We start from the raw sequence: 16842 nt of genomic DNA, 5'->3' as shown, positions 1-16842 counted from the left end.
TGCATTCCTGTTGGGCATTTTGGATAACAATTTTGGTGGGCTTTTTAGATTAAAATTTGGCTGGGCTTTTGAGATAAACATGTTTACAAGTAAAAGAGCGTTTTTGGTTAGAAACTGCTTACCAATTTCAAAACGTATCTGCTGTGTTTATTGTCAGTCTTATTAGGCAGGGTGGCATATCCTCTACAAGAGTTTCTTACATTACATTACATTATGGTTTGGGAGCGAGGTGTTAAACAAACGATGCTCCAGCAGAAATGTCTTGGAGGCAGTTGGGAATATGGATCTCACATTTGGGCGAGAGGTAAATGATAGAGATGATGACTTGGGAATCAATCATTCATTTAAACATTTTTTGACGCCCTAGGCACAGGAACACAAACATGAACAAAAGGCACTCCTTACACTCAGGAGATAGATGTGAATGTAAAGTGCAATTACACTGTCTTAAATGGTTTAACAGTAATATGACTGAGATACAGTGTTCATACAAAGGCGAGTGAACTCCGCTTTGCGTAGGAGAATCAGGGAGAGTTTCTAGAAGGAAAAATATTAGAATTCTATTCTGAAGAATAGACTTAGAGCTAAATCTTGAAAGGTGAGTTGGAGTTAACTTATTTTGGTGAGGGTGCGGTGAGAGAAGAATTTTAGACATAAAAATTGTGCAAAGATATAAAGGTATAATAATAATGCCATTTAATTACCTGTACACTTACTCTGTGACAAGTAGCTTTTGTATTCAGAGAATAAAAGTAACTTTATAACTCTTTTTAATGGCCCCAAAGAAATAACTCATCACACAATAACCAAACCAAAAATACCCATTGCCGTCTAGTGGAATTCCGACTCAGCATCACACAATTGATCAGATAATTTCCATGTAAGTTGGCCTCTACTGGGCTGTTTGGTTTGTTTTGTTTGCTCTTTAAGAATTCTTAAGGGCTCTCTTGGCCTTCCATGTTTTATCTCATTTTTCTATTTCCCCTCAACTTCTTCCAGCCTTGACATTTAGAGAATGTGTATGCAATATTCCAAAAGAAAGCGATATTTTGGATTCACTCTAGATTCACAGCCTAGCTCCGACACGAAAATAGTGGTTACTGTGGGCAAGTGACTCACCCTCTGGAAGCCAGAACGCTATATTATATGCAGTGATAATACCTGTATTAAGTGATTGTTTATTTTAAACTATGTGACTCATATTTTCCTGTCAATAAAAGTTAGTTGTTTATTTCCCGTTCTCCACTGGAAAAGGGGGAGCTTACACAGGGTTCTTATGTTATAAATTGTAGCAAACAACTGCTGAGAATTCTGCATAACTGATAGTGCACTTTAAATTGCAAACAAACAAACAAACAAACAAAAAACCACTGTAGGAAGGGTCACAGAGGTGCAAAAGTGGAAGCGTTTGGCTAATATTTGATTTGCCTACATGGTGTCTCTGCTGCCACAGAACAACTGGTTTAAAACTTTTTCAGTGGGTTTTATTATTTTCATTTAATCTTGGCATCAACCCCATGAGGTAAGTATTGTTATATAGAAGAGGAAATTCGGGGATAGATATTTAAAGTAGTGCACATGAGCTTGCATTCTTAATAAGCAGCAGACACACGATTTGACAACAGGTCATTCAGACTCCAAATTGTTGAGAAGCTTAAAAAACATGGTGTTGGGGAAAAGAAAACAGTTTGATATGACTATAGTTGAATGAACAACGGAATGGTGAAAACTGAAATTGGAAAGATAAACTAGAGCTGAATGGGGCTTGTGTGACAGGCTAAGGACATTAGTTTTATTCTGAAGATGAGGGTGAATCTAAAGAATTTTTGGTACAATAAGGACAGATCATCATGTTTGTGTTTTAGCAAGAACTTCGGTTAGCATATGGAGGATAGATGAGAATGAAGTGTATAGGTAGGTCTGGAGAATGACTGGAGGCAAGGAACTCAATTAGGAGGCGTTAGCAATAATCCTAGTGGGAAACATAAGTCGAAATCCTGGTAATGGCTTTTTCACAACCGGTTTGCCACCAGAACACAGGTGTTGGTGAAAACTATTGCAAAGTCTAACCCAAAATAGGAAAGGAAAAGACTCATATCAACATCATTTTTATTGGACATGTAGATTTGGGTAGGTCCACCACTATTGGTCACCTAATCTACAAATGTAATGCGATGACAAAAGAACCATCAAAAATTTTGAGAAGGAAGATGCTGAGATGGAAAAGGGCTCCTTCAAGTATGCCTGGGTCTTGGATAAACTGAAAGCTGAATGTGAGTGAGGCATCACCACTGATATCTTCCTGTGGAAATTTGAGACCAGGAAGTATTATGTGACCATTGCTCATGCCCCAGGACACAGAGACTTTATCAAAAACATGATTACAGGAACATCACAGGGTGATTATGCTTTCCTGATTGTTCCTGCTGATATTATTCATAAATTTGAAGCTGGTATCTCCCAGAATGGGCAGACCTGTGAGCATGCCCTTCTGGCTTACACACTGAGTGTGAAACAACTAGTCGTTGACGTTAACAAAATGGATTCCTCTGAACCACCCTATAGCCAGAAAAGATACGAAGAAATCGTTAAGGAAGTCAGCACCTGTATTAAGAAAATTGGCTACAACCCTGACACAGTAGCATTTGTAACAATTTCTGGTTGAAATGGTGACAACATGCTAGAGCCAAGTGCTAACATGCCTTGGTTCGAGGGAGAGAAAGTCACCTGTAAGAATAGCAATGCCAGTGAAACCATGCTGCTTGAAGCTCTGGATTGCACCAACTCATCCAATTGACAAGCCACTGCATCTGCCTCTCCAGGATGTCTACAGAATTGGTGGTATTGGGACTATCCTGTGGGCAGAGTGAAAACTAGTGTTCTCAAACCTGGCATGGTAGTCACCTTTGCTCCAGTCAATGTCACCACTAAAGGAAAGTCTGCTGAAATGCACCATGAAGCTTTGAGCAAAGCTCTGCTGGGGACCAATGTAGGCTTCAATGTCAAGAATGTCTCTGCCAGATGAGTAGATAAACAAAGTATGGCATATACACACAATGGAGTACTACACAATGATAAAGAACGATGATGAATCTGCCAAGCACCTCACGACACAGATCAATCTGGAGGACATTATGATGAGTGAAATAAGTCAATCACAAAAGGACAAATACTGTATCAGACCACTCCTATAAAAATTTGTGAAAAGGTTTACACACAAAAAAGAAGCACTCTTTGATGGATACAAGGGAGAGGAGGTTTGGGGATGGAAAAACATTAAATAGACAATAGATAAGAGGTAACTTTGGTGAAGGATAAGACAGTACACAATACTGGGGAAGCCAGCCCAACTTGTATAAGGCAAGGTCATGGAAGCTCCATCGACACATCCAAACCCCCTAAGGGAATGAATTACTGGGCTGAAGGCTGTGGGCACCTTGGTCTTGGGGAACATATAGCTCAATCGGATAACATAGTTCATAAAGAAAATGTTCTACATTCTATTTTGGTGAGTAGGTCTGGGATCTTAAAAGCCTGTGAGCGGCCAGCTAAGAGACTCCATTGGTCTCACCCTTTTGGGAGCAAGGGAGAAGAAAGAAAACTAAAGATACAAGGGAAAGATTAGTCCAAAAACTAATGGACCACGACTACCGCAGCCTCCACCAGACTGAGTCCAGTACAACTAGATGGTGTCCAGCTACCACCACTGACTGTTCTGACAGGGATCGTAATAGAGGGTCTTGGACAGAGCTGGATAAAAATGTGTAGTGAAATTCTAACTCACAAAAGAAAGACCAGACTTACTGGCTTGACAGAGACGGGCGAAACCTCAAGCGTATGGCCTTCGGACTCCGTTTTAGCTCAGTAATGAAGTCACTCCTGAGGTTCACCCTCCAAACAAATATTTGACAGGCCCATAAAATGAAACAAGACTAAAGGGGCACACCAGCCCAGGGGCAAGGACTAGAAGGCAGGAGAGGACAAGAAAGCTGGTAATAAGAAACCCAAGGTCAAGAAAGGAGAGTTTTGATGTGTTGTGAGGTTGTTAACTAATGTCATAAAATAATATGTACCCTGTTTAATGAGAAACCAGTTTGTTCTGTAAACCTTCATTTAAATACATTAAAAGAAAGTCTCTGTCAAAGATGTTTTTCATGGCAATGTGGCTGGTGATGGCAAAAATGACCCACCAATGGAAGCAGCTGGCTTCACTGCTCAGGTGATCAGCCTGAACCACCCAGGCCAAATCAGTGCTGGCTATGTACCTGTCCTGAGTTGCCACACAGCTCACATTGCTTGCAAGTTTGCTAAGTTCAATGAGAAGATTGATCCCTGTTCTTGTAAGAAGCTGGAGGATGGCCCCAAATTCTTGAAGTCTGATAATGCTGCCATCCTTGACATGGTTCCTGGAAAGCCAATGTGTGTTGAGAGCTTCTCTGACTGTTCACCTCTGTGTTGTTTTGCTGATCACGTTATGAGACAGACAGTTGCTATGGGTGGTATCAAGGCAGTGGACAAAAAGCCTGCTGGAGCTGGCAATGTCACCAAGTCTTCTCAGAAAGCTCAAAAGGCTAAATGGATATTATCCATAACACCTGCTACCCTAGTCATAATTAGCGGTGAAAGAATGGTCTCAGAGCTGTTTGTCTCATTTGGCCATTTAAGTTTAATATTAAAAGATTGGTTGGTGATAACAATGCATCATAAAACCTTTAGAAGGAATGGTTTGTGGACCATTTGTTTCTTTTTTGTGTGGCAGTTTTAAGCTATTAGTTTTTAAAATCAATACTTTTTAAGTGGAAATGACCAAAAATCTGTCAAAGAATTTTGAGACCCATTAAAACAAAGTTTTATATGAAAAGCAAAACAAAACAGAACAAACAACAACAACAAAAAAAACGCTGGTAATGGATGGAATCTGTAATAGATAGTACGCACAGGAGAGAAGAGAACCCACAATTGAACTGTCAGGATAAATATAATTTAAAAGGACTTGGAAAATAACACAGAGTCTGTACATAGACAGGCAGGGAAAACAAAAGAATCCATTGCTATGGAAACCAAGATGATCAAAAGTTTCAAGATCAATTTTCCATTTCTACAAGCATCACAGAAATCATGTAGAGTATTTGATTTCCTCAGGGACCTCTCTAGACCAAGATCTGTTCCAAGCCTGGGATCACTGGTCTCTATCGTAACTTCACCCCACAAAATGCCCTGGTCCCTCCAGATCCGTACTTCCAGAACCATAGTCTCTGAGAGCTGGATGGGGCCCTGGAGACCTGAGGGTAAAACTCTAGCAGGCTCTCTGCTATCAGGACTTAGTTTTCTCTCCCTCTGATGTAGCTACACATCACTGACTTCTATCCTCATCCCCTCCACTCATGGGGTTGCAGACTAACCAGTCTATTAATGAGCAGTCACAGGTTGTGACCTCATTAAGATGTTGTTAATGAGACACTCTACTGTTCAGGGAGCACAGGTGACTGAGGCTCCCAGTGGCCTATCCTGGGGCCTGGTGGAAAAGCCTAGGTGAATAGACAGGATGAGATCTGGGGAGAGGGCTAATGAACTCGGGCTGCTGAACCACAGCTCCTAATGAACTCTGCTTGGCATAAAGATCAACTTTAGAGCTCAAGTCCTTGGTGGCCTGCAGGCATGCTGGATGAGTGAGGTCCAGATAAGCAGAGGTTTTCATCTGAGCTGCCAGCTCTGCTTAATGCCTGCTCTGCTCACCCATTTTGATAAGGGCTTCAATTTGTGAGATGAAGATGTGGTTTTGTGTTGCCCTGAGTTTGTGGCTTGTGAACAATTTTGCAAGACCTTTGACTCTATCCCATAAACTGTGACCCTGTACCACTCATTCCCTGCATTGCTGCCAAAGCAATATTTCCAAAATATATAGTAGATGGTTAATTTATGCTTAAAACCTTTTAATGGATCTGTATAGCTCTTGAACAAAGATTTAAACTCCTCAGGCCATTCAATGCTTGACTCCTCCCTACCTTCTACACGTTTTTCCCTTCAGGTTTCTCCGCCATGTCAACATTGTCCATATTATTTCCACAACCACCGCCACCACCACCACCACCATGGTTATCATCATCATCAACATCTCTGTAGTGCTTACTACGTACACAGCAGTGTTTTACATATATTAATGTATATTATTTAACCTTACAACAAAGGACTGAAGTAAGTGCTATGATTTTTCCCGTATTGTAGAGGAAGACACAAAGGCAAGGCCTAATGACTTAATGTCCTAACTCACTAACTCATTGCTGTTGAGTGGATTTCAGCTCATAGCAATGCTATAGGGCAAAGGGTTTCCAAGGCTATAATCTTTATGGGAGCAGACTGCCAAATATTTCTCCTATGGAGCGGTTGGTGGGTTTGAACCACGAACCTGTTGGTTAGCAGCTGAGTGCTTAGCCTTCAGTGCTCCTTGCCCAATGTCCTATGGTTGCTGTTGTTAGGTGCTATCAAGCTGGTCCCGACTCATAGCAACCCTATGTACAACAGAAGGAAAAACTGCCCAGTCCTGCACCATCCTCACGATACTTGTTATGCTTGAGCACATTGTTGGAGCCACTGTGTCAATCCATCTTGTTGAGGGCCTTCCTCTTTTTTGCTGGCCCTCTACCAAGCATCATGTGCCTGTCCAGGGAATAATCTGTCCTGAGAATACCTCCAAAGCATATGAGATATAGTCTCACCATCCTTGCTTCTAAGGAGCATTCTTGTTGTACTTCTTCCAAGACAGACTTGTTCTTTCCTTTGGCAGTCCATGGTATATACAATATTCTTTGCCAACACCACAATTGAAAGGCATCAATTCTTCTTTTTTTTAAAATATTTTTTATTGTGCTTTAAGTGAAAGTTGACAAATCACGTCAGTCTCTCACATATAAACTTATATACACCTTACTACATGCTCCCACTTACTCTCCCCCTAATGAGTCAGCCCACTCCCTCCTTCCAGTCTCTACTTTCATGACCGTTTTGCCAGTTTCTAATCCCCTCTACCCTCCCAACTCCCCTCTAGACAGGAGATGCCAACATAGTCTCAAGTGTCCACCTGATGCAAGTAGCTTACTCCTCATCAGCATCTCTCTCCAACCCATTGTCCAGTCCAATCCATGTCTGATGAGTTGTCTTTGGGAATGGTTCCTGTCCTGGGCCAACAGAAGGTTTGGGGACCATGACCACTGGGATTCTTCTAGTCTTAGTCAGACCATTAAGTCTGGTCTTTTTATGAGAATTTAGGGGTCGCCATTCCACTGCTCTCCTGCTCCCTCAGGGGTTCTCTGTTGTGCTCCCTGTCAGGGCAGTCATCAGTTCTGGCCAGGCACCATCTAGTTCTTCTGGTCTCAGGATGATGTAAGTCTCTAGTTCATGTAGCCCTTTCTGTCTCTTGGGCTCATAATTACCTTGTGACCTTCGTGTTCTTCATTCCCCTTCGATCCAGGTGGGTCGAGCCTCATTGATGCATCTTAGACGGCCGCTTGTTAGCATTTAAGACCCCAGATGCCACATTTCGAGGTGGGATGCAGAATGTTTTCTTAATAGAATTTATTTTGCCAATTGACTTAGATGTCCCCTGAAGCCATAGTCCCCAAACCCCTGCCCTTGGTCCGCTGACCTTCAAAGCATTCAGTTTATCCAGGAAACTGCTTTTGGTCCAGTCCAGTTGAGCTGACCTTCCCTGTATTGAGTGTTGTCCTTCCTTTCACCTAAAGTAGTTCTTGTCTATTATCTAATCAGTAAGTAGCCCTCTCCCATCCTCCCTCCCCCCTCCTTTCGTAACCACAAAAGAATGTGTTCTTCTCAGTTTAAACTATTTCTCAAGATCTTATAAAAGTGGTCTTATACAATATTTGTCCTTTTGCAACTGACTAATTTCACTCAGCATAATGCCTTCCAGGTTCCTCCATGTTATGAAATGTTTCACAGATTCATCATTGTTCTTTATCGATGCGTAGTATTCCATTGTGTGGATATACCATAATTTATTTATCCATCCGTTGATGAATACCTTGGTTGCTTCCCGATTTTTGCTATTGTAAACAGTGCTGCAATAAACATGGGTGTGCATATATCTGTTCTTGTAAAGGCTTTTATTTCTCTAGCATATATTCTGAGGAGTGGGATTTCTGGGTTGTATGGTAGTTCTAACTTTTTAAGGAAATGCCAGATCAATTTCCAAAGTGGTTGTACCATTTTGCATTCCCACCAGTAGTGTATAAGAGTTCCAATCTCTCCACAGCCTCTCCAACATTTATTATTTTGTGTTTTTTGGATTAATGCCAGCCTTGTTGGAGTGAGATGGAATCTCATTGTAGTTTTAATTTGCATTTCTCTAATGGCTAATAATCGAGAGCATTTTCTCATGTATCTGTTAGCTGCCTGAATATCTTCTTTAGCGAAGTGCTTGTTCAGATCCTTTGCCCAATTTTTAATTGGGTTGTTTGTCTTTTTGCAGTTGAGTTTTTGCAGTATCATGTAGATTTTAGAGATCAGGAGCTAATCAGAAATGTCACAGCTAAAAATTCTTTCCCAGTCTGTAGGTAGTCTTTTTACTCTTTTGGTGAAGTCTTTGGATGAGCACAGGTATTTGATTTTTACGAGCTCCCAGTTATCTAGTTTTTCTTCTACATTCGTTACAATGTTTTGTATACTGTTTACACCATGTATTAAGGCTCCTAACTTTGTCCCTATTTTTTCTTCCATGATCTTTACCGTTTTAGTCTTTATGTTTAGGTCTTTGTCAATTCGGAGTTAGTTTTTGCGCATGGTGTGAGGTATGGGTCCTGTTTCATTTTTTTGCAAATGGATATCTAGTTATGCCAGCACCAGTTGTTAAAAAGACTATCTTTTCCCCAATTAACTGACACTGGGCCTTTGTTAAATATCAGCTGCTCATATGTGGATGGGTTTATATCTGGGTTCTCAATTCTGTTCCATTGGTCTATGTGCCTGTTGTTGTACCAGTACCAGGCTGTTTTGACTACTGTGGCTGTATAATGTGGGGGCTGTATAATATCTTCTAAAATCAGGTAGAGTGAGGCCACCCAATTTGTTCTTCTTTTTCAGTAATTCTTTACTTATTTGGGGCTTCTTTCGCACCCAAATGAAGTTGGTGATTTGTTTCTCCATCACATTAAAAAATGTCGTTGGAATTTGGATCCAAGTGCATTGTACATATAGATGGCTTTTGGTAGAATAGACATTTTTACTATGTTAAGTCTTCCTATCCATGAGCAAGGTATGTTTTTCCACTTATGTTTGTCTCTTTTAGTTTCTCGCACTAGTACTTTGTAGTTTTCTTTGTATAGGTCTTTTACATCTTTGGTGAGACTTATTCCTAAGTATTTTATCTTCTTGGGGGCTATTGTGAATGGTGTTGATTTGGTGATTTCCTCTTCGATGTTCTTTTTGTTGATGTAGAGGAATCCAAGTGATTTTTGTATGTTTATCTTGTAACATGAAACTCTGCCGAAATCTTACATTAGTTTCAGTAGTTTTCTTGAGGATTCATTAGGGTTTTCTGTGTATAAGATCATGTCATCTGCAAATAGAGATACTTCTTCCTTGCCAATCCAGATGCCCTTTAATTCTTTGTCGAGCCTACTTGCTCTGGCTAGGCCCTCCAGCACAATGTTGAATAAGAGCGGTGATAAAGGGCATCCTTGTCTGGTTCCCATTCTCAAGGGAAATGCTTTCAGGTTCTCTCCATTTAGAATGATGTTGGCTGTTGGCTTTGTATAAATGCCCTTTATTATGTTGAGGAATTTTCCTTCAATTCCTATTTTGCTGAGAGTTTTTACCATGAATGGGTGTTGGACTTCGTCAAATGCCTTTCCTGCATCAATTGATAACATCAAGTGGTTTTTGCCTTTTGTTTATTTATATGGCAGATTACATTAATGGTTTTTCTAATATTGAACTGACCTTGCATCCCTGGTATAAATCCCACTTGGTCGTGGTGGATTAGTTTTTTGATATGTCGTTGATTTCTATTGGCTAGAATTTTTTTGAGGATTTTTGCATCTATGGTCATGAGCGATATAGGTCTGTAATTTTCTCTTTTTTTTTTTTGTGGTGTCTTTACCTGGTTTTGGTATCAGGGATATGCTGGCTTCATAGAATGAGTTAGGTAGTATTCCATCCTTTTTTATGATTTAAAATACCTTTAGTAGTAGTGCTGTTAACTCTTCTCTGAAAGTTTGGTAGAACTCTGCAGTGAAGCCATCCGGGCCAGGGCTTTTTTGGGGGGGATTTTTTTGATTACCTTTTCAATCTCTTTTTTTGTTATGGGTCTATTTAGTTTTTCTGCTTCTGATTGTGTTAGTGTTGGTGGGTAGTGTGTTTCTAGGAATTCATCCATTTCTTCTAGGTTTTCAAATTTGTTAGAGTACAATTTTTTGTAATAGTCTGATATGATTCTTTTAATTTCAGTTGGGTCTGTTGTGATATGGCCCATCTCATTTCTTATTTGGGTTGTTTCCTTTTCTGTATTTCTTTAGTCAGTCTGGCCAATGGTTTATCAATTTTGTTAATTTTTTCAAAGAACCAGCTTTTGGGTTTGTTAATTCTTTCCTTTTTTTTTTTTTTCTGTTCTCTAATTCATTTAATTCTGCTCTAATTTTTATTATTTGTTTTCTTCTGGTGCCTGATGGATTCTTTTGTTGCTCGCTTTCTATTTGTTCAAGTTGTAGGGGCAGTTCTCTGATTTTGGCTCTTTCTTCTTTATGTATGTGTGCATTTATCGATAGAAATCGACCTCTGAGCACTGCTTTTGCTGTGTCCCAGAGGTTTTGATTGGAACTGTTCTCATTGCATTCTATGAATTTCTTTATTCCCTCCTTAATGTCTTCTATAACCCAGTCTTTTATGAGCAAGGTATTGTTCAGTTTCCAAGTATTTGATTTCTTTTCCCTGATTTTTCTGCTATTGATTTCTACTTTTATGGCCTTATGGTCTGAGAAGATGCTTTGTAATATTTCGATGTTTTGGATTGTGCAAGGGTTTGTTTTATGACCTAATACGTGATCTATTCTAGAGAATGTTCCATGTGCACTAGAAAAAAATATATATACTTTGCAGCTGTTGGGCGGAGTGTTCTGTATATGTCTATGAGGTCAAGTTATTTGATTGTAGCAATTAGATCTTCTGTGTCTCTATTGAGCTCCTTACTGGAAGTCCTGTCCTTCTCCGAAACTGGTATGTTGAAGTCTCCTACTATAATTGTGGAGGTGTCTATCTCACTTTTCAGTTCTGTTAAAGTTTGTTTTATGTATCTTGCACCCCTGTCATTGGGTGCATAAATATTTAATATGGTTATATCTTCCTGGTCAATTGTCCCTTTAATCATTATGTAGTGTCCTTCTTTATCCTTTGTGGTGGATTTAACTTTAAAGTCTATTTTGTCAGAAATTAATATTGCTACTCCTGCTCTTTTTTGCTTATTGTTTGCTTGATATATTTTTTTCCATTCTTTGAGTTTTAGTTTGTGTCTCTAAGTCTAAGGTGTGTCTCTTGTAGGCAGCATATAAGGCAGCATATAGACAGATCGCATTTCCTTTTCCAGTCTGAGAATCTCAGTCTCTTTGTTGGTACATTTAGTCCATTTACATTAAGCATAATTATAGGTAAGTATGAGTTTAGTGCTGTCATTTTGATGCCTTTTTGTGTGTGGTGTTGACAATTTCATTTTTACACTTACTTTTTCGTCCTGAGGTGTTTTTCTTTGTAAATTGTCTATTCCTCATTTTCTTAGTATTTGACTTTATGTTTGCTGAGTCGTCACGTTTTTCTTGGTTTTTATTTTGAGTTATGGAGTCGTTATATCTCTTTGTGGTTACCTTAATATTTACCCCTATTTTTCTAAGTAAAAACTTAATTTGTGTCATCCTATATCGCCTTGTTTTCCTCTCCATAAAACAGTTCTATGCCTTCTGTATTTAGTCCCTCTTTTTGATTATTGTGATCTTGAACATAATGACTTCAATGATTCCCTGATTTGAGCCTTTTTTTCTTTTTAAAATTAATCTTAATTTGTTTTTTTGATTTCCCTATTTGAGTTGATATCAGGATGTTCTGTTCTGTGACCTTGTGTTGTGTTGGTATCTGATATTATTGATTTTCTGACCAATTTCCTTTATTATTTCTTGTAGCTTTGGTTTGGTTTTTGCAAATTCTCTAAGCTTGTGTTTATCTGTAAATGTTTTAATTTCACCTGCATATTTGAGAGAGAGTTTTGCTGGATAAATGATCCTTGGCTGGCAGTTTTTCTCCTTCAGTGCTCTGTATATGTCATCCCATTGCCTTCTTGCCTGCATGGTTTCTGCTGAGTAGTCTGAACTTATTCTTATTGATTCTCCTTTGTAGGAGACCTTTCTTTTGTCCCTGGCTGCTTTTAAAATTTTCTGTTTATCTTTGGTTTTGGCAAGTTTGATGATAATATGCCTTGGTGATTTTCTTTTTGGATAAAACTTATATGGGGTTCGGTGAGCATCTTGGATAGATATCTTTTCATCTTTCATGATGTCAGGGAAGTTTTCTGCCAACAGACCTTCAACTATTCTCTCTGTGTTGTCTGTCATCCCTCCCTGTTCTGGAACTCCAATCACATGCAAGTTATTCTTCTTGATAGAGTCCCACATGATTCTTAGGGTTTCTTCATTTTTTTTAATTCTTTTATCTGATTTTTCTTCAACAGTATTGGTGTCAATTGCCTTATCCTCCATCTCCCCCACTCTGCATTCCAATTCCTCGATTCCGCTCCTCTGACTTCCTATTGCGTTGTCTACTTCTGTAATTTTAGTGTTAATCTTTTGGATTTCTGAATGCTGTCTCTCTATGGATTCTTGTAGCTTATTAATTTTTCTACTATGTTCTTGAATAATCTTTTTGGTTTCTTCAACTGCTTTATCAGTGTGTTCCTTGGCTTTTTCTGTAGATTGCCTTATTTGAGGTCATCCCTGATGTCTTGAAGCATTCTGTAAATTAGTTTTTTATATTCTGTATCTGACAATTCCAGGATTGTATCTTCATTTGGGAAAGATTTTGATTCTTTAGTTTGGGGAGTTGTAGAAGCAATCATGTTCTGCTTCTTTATGTGGTTTGATATCGACTGCTGTCTCCGAGCCATCTATAAGATATTGCAATGATTTATTTTATATTTGCTCACTGAGTCTTGTTTTCTTTCAGTATACTTAGATGGGCTACTAGATTGTGCTGTCTTGATTGTTGTAGCCTTTGAATCACTTGTGTCCTATTACCAGCTGGTTTGGGCTGTTACCAGATATATAAACCTAAGAGTCTTTTCACTATTCTTGAGTAGAATCTTATTTTTGGTCACCAAGTGTGTGGTGTAGACTGTCACCTATTCGCTTAGAGGAGTAGTGGTGATAGCTGTGTGCACCAGATTCTAGTAGCAGCAGGGGGTCACATTCCTGGGGTGCAGGATGCTGACAAGCTTCCCCCAAGTGCCAGTGAGGTAGGTGTGTCTCTATTCCTAAAGCACTTTGGTGAGTGGGCTCTGCAGCTGCTCCTTAGGCACCCAATGTATGTACCTCTACAGATTGGTAGGTGTCACTATCTTCAGACCCCTATGGCAGGAGGCTAGGTGGTTTGGGTGGAGCTTCAGCCCTCAGTTCCCCATTGTGGGTCAGTGAGGGCTCTGTTTAATAGGTAGAGATATCAGACCTGGAAAATTGTCTTTCCAGTAATCCACTAAAACAATTACAGTCAGATCACTATCAGAATTGCCTTTGCATTATAATAGCCGCCTTGTTGCCTGTAGGGATGAAAGCCCAAGACTGTGGTACTGGTATGCTTGGCTGGAGCTGGTTCTGTATTTTTAGTCCAATTTCGGGAAGTCAGAGAAGGATTTTTGGTCCCTGAGTTTTTTTGTAGCTGCTTCTCTCAGGGCAGGAGAATGGGTTAGGAAAAGTCAAAAAAAAAAACAACAAAAAAAAAAACCCTGCAAAGCACTTCACTCTCTGGTCCAGGAAATTCCAATGTTAATGAAGCCGCCTGGGAAGGGGAGGGTAGGGATCAGATAGATAGGAGAGAGTAGCACCCAGGAATATAGACAAAGTTACTTATCTTGCTTGGTGATGACTGTTTTATCTGAGATTCCTGAGGAGCGTGTAGCCTGTGTGCTTTGGCTGGGTCAAGATTGCCCCCGAGGGTCAGGCCCACAGTCCTGTGCTTGTGGTGTCTCAGAAGCCATGGTCAGTTCCCCAGCTCCCAGTCCAAAGCTCAGTGCCAAGGTTTCCCGGCTGGGAAGCCACACTCCAGGCTCCAAAACCAGTCACTGCCTCCCAGTGACTTCTGCTCGTGTCAGCCACGTCACTGTGCTGCCTGCGTGCACTGGCTGGGCTTCTCCCGAGGTCACTTCTGGGGGCTAGGGCTGTGTCCCATGTTTGCGCCATCTCAGGATGCTGTGCCCAGCTCCCCTATGCCCAGTCCAAAACCTGGCGCCAAGGTTTTCTGACTGGGACGCTGGCTCCAGGCTCCAAAAACAGTCGCTGCTTCCCCATGGTTGCTTGTTCTCTCGTTAGCCGCATCAGTGTGCAGCCTGCTTCTGCTGGCTGAGTCTCTATGGAGGTTACCCCAGGGGGCTAGGGGTTAGAGTTGTGTCCTGTGCCTGCCCCACCTCAGCAAGCCGCAATCAGCCCTGCCACTCGGCACCCGGGACTGTGAGGGCTCAAGGCTGTGGCACGGGTCGCTGGTTCCAGAAGCGGTTGCTGCTTCAGGGTGCAGCTTTTTGCTCCCCTGTCACTCAGGTCAACTCTTTAGATCTGTGTTTGATGGTCAGGGTTCATAGATTGTCATGTATGTGATCGACTCACTTGTTTTTCAGAGTTGTTGTTGCAAGAGGGATCCGAGGTAGCTTCTACCTCGTCAGCCATCTTGGCCCTGCCTCCTCTCTCTCCACTTATAATATTTCTTGTTATTTTTGTTAGCTGCCCTGGAGTCGACTCCAACTCATGGTGAGCTTACATACAATAGAACAAAATGGTGCCCAGTCCTTTGAGTAGCATGATGGAAAGAAGTGGAGATTTACAGGGAAGAAGTCATAGAGAGAAATACATGAGTTGTAGGGGTATCGTGATATACCCTCTTTCATGTAACTTTTCTGGTAAACTATATTTTGAATTTTACAAACATATCCTTTTCTTGGCTCTGTCCCATTTTTCTTTTCTCTCGTATCTCTTTTGGTCTCTTGGGCTCCAGCCTCAGCACCATCCCAAAGGGTCACAGGGAGGAGGTAAAGTGAGAACTAAAGGGGGGAGGTATAAGATAAAAGACTCTTTCCTGGTTTGTCAGACTTCTCTGACCACAGGAGAAAGAAAAGGTGGAATATCTGTAGGATCTTTCTTTCTACCAATGCTTCAACTTTCTTTTACACACTCCATCAGTGCTCTTTTAACCAGTCTGGCCATTTCAGGAGGGTTTGAGTCAAAGACATCAGAATAAAGTGAGTGGATTCTGTTATCTTCTGCATTTCTCTTCATGTGGTCAATTGTACCATATTCCCTCTACTTCTGTTAATACATCCATGTTCTTATTCCTATGTACACCTAATAAAACCAAAACTCCTATCAACATTTTCCACATCTGGACCACTCTATTGATATTTAGACTGTTACCAATTTATTTTTATTTTTCATTCATACCTGGTCTCTTTATTCATACTTTGCCTTTCTGATCCTCCGTTCCTAGTTTATCCTCTCTGTATTTTACTTCTCTTCACCTGATCTATCATTAGATCTGTTGTCCCTATAGCACGTTTGTCTTTCTCAAACATTATCCATCTTATCCATATGAAGTTTTATCTCCCTAATCTAAATCTAAATTTCTTATGTTCTATCTTGAATCTACTCTCTCTTTTTCATTCAATGCCTAACTTCTCTACAAAAAAAAACTTCTCTACATATCATTCCAACTCTGTTGAATTTTCTGTCAATCCATTCTCTACTCCTGATCACTTCCTGCCAAATCCTTTTTCATTCTGTCTTCTATATATTCTAGTCATATTCTCTGCAGTTCAACTATTCTGCCCATATCACACCTTTTCCACTTTTGCCCAACCATTCATGCATCAATCTAACTATATAATGTCTTTACTGATCAGTTACTATAAACAGACCGTATAATAGGAACCACTGCGAAAAGGAGAGATGGAAATATCAGTAAGTATTCTAACTGTGTCTGCAGAAATAGGGATATTTTTGAAGGGGAGATAAACAAGGATCTGAGATCTCAAAGATAAATAAGAATTTCTCGGAGCAGGGATGGGTGTTTCAGACAGAGAAGGGTATGTGCACAGTCACAGAGTTAGAGAATATTGTGACATGCTTAGAAAAATGAAAATAATGTTCCATGACTGGATTGTTGTATAAAGGTTGAAAGGAAATACATTTTGATGCAATGTAAGGGGTTGTTGTATGTGTTCTACAAAACTGGATGCCCTTGTGGTCAGACGTCTGCATAGACATTTCCTTCTAGAATCAAGTGGAGATTAGATTGCTGAGGGTTAAGACTGGCGGCATAAAGACCAGATAAGAGGCTGTTGAAATAGTTAAATCAAGAAATAGCAAGGACCAGGTATAAGGGACTGGGGGAAAGCAGTAGAAACAGGAGAGGAGAAAGAGTACAGATATGACAAATTTCTGACATAGGTGATTACATGAAAACTAATGCCATTAATTTTGATAGAAGAAAAACAGACTTAGGAAATATTCTTCTGGACATATTGTGTTTGAGAGACCCAGGTGACATTCAAGGAATTATGTCTGTTCCTTGCTATCACCATTACGGGCCACTTCA

At 40.2% G+C, this 16842-nt stretch overlaps 1 pseudogene; it reads left to right on the top strand.

Annotated features, from left to right (window-relative positions):
- The first annotated feature begins 243 nt into the window (after window positions 1-243).
- On the top strand, window positions 244-4765 carry LOC126080089 (elongation factor 1-alpha 1-like; annotated as a pseudogene).
- Window positions 4766-16842: the final 12077 nt, after the last annotated feature.

Source organism: Elephas maximus, chromosome 7 (assembly GCF_024166365.1).
Source record: "Elephas maximus indicus isolate mEleMax1 chromosome 7, mEleMax1 primary haplotype, whole genome shotgun sequence".
Classification (NCBI taxonomy): domain Eukaryota; kingdom Metazoa; phylum Chordata; class Mammalia; order Proboscidea; family Elephantidae; genus Elephas; species Elephas maximus.
Note: the sequence above shows the minus strand (reverse complement) of the source record. Positions and strands in the feature narration are given on the sequence as shown.